General features: G+C 51.6%; 1 protein-coding gene across 1 annotated transcript in view; it reads left to right on the top strand.

The window, feature by feature from the left end:
* SH2B1 (SH2B adaptor protein 1) overlaps positions 1 to 766 on the top strand; it is a 55,840-nt gene that overhangs the window by 54,812 nt on the left and 262 nt on the right. The window lies entirely within an intron of this gene.

The raw sequence follows: 766 nt of genomic DNA, 5'->3' as shown, positions 1-766 counted from the left end.
GGGCTTGCGCTGCCTGTCTGAGGGCTGGTTCTCACAGACGGTCACGCTAAGGCCTGGTCTACACTAGGACTTTAATTCGGATTTAGCTGCCTTAATCCGAATTAACCCTTCACCCGTCCACACTACAGAGCCAGTTAATTCGAATTAAAGGGCTCTTTAAATCGATTTCTGTACTCCACCTCGACGAACGGAGTAGAGCCTAAATCGATTTTGTTAATTCGAATTAGGGTAGTGTGGACGCACACCACCGAATTACTGTGTTTAAGTTAATGGGGTAGTGTGGCCGCACACCACCGAATTAATGTGGTTTAAAACCGAATTAAGGTGCTTAGTGTGGCCGCGCACAATCGAATTTATACAACCTGTTTCCCAAATTCGAATTATCTAAATTCGGATTAATCCTGTAGTGTAGACATACCCTAAGAGCCCTTCCCAAAACAATTCAGGAGATGAGCCTATAATTGACCCATGCTTCAAGGACCCACCACCCGCCGAGCATCGGGTCGTGTTTCTGCAGCAGAGAGAAGGCGCCTGAGCCCCAAGCAGCTCACCAAGCCCTGCACCCCTTCAATAATGCCCTGCCCCCCACATTTCATTCCCCAGCAGGGTTTTCGCTCTCTCACACCCGCACCTGCACATGCACACACTCCCACCTACACCCCCCACACACACATACCTACACCCCCCCACCCTCACACACATACACCCACACACCCGCACACGCACCCCCCCACACCTCCACCCCCCCACACACATACCTCCACCC

The sequence above is a fragment of the Terrapene carolina genome, unplaced genomic scaffold (genome assembly GCF_002925995.2).
Source record: "Terrapene carolina triunguis isolate 2854851 unplaced genomic scaffold, T_m_triunguis-2.0 Scaffold606, whole genome shotgun sequence".
NCBI lineage: Eukaryota > Metazoa > Chordata > Testudines > Emydidae > Terrapene > Terrapene triunguis.
Note: the sequence above shows the minus strand (reverse complement) of the source record. Positions and strands in the feature narration are given on the sequence as shown.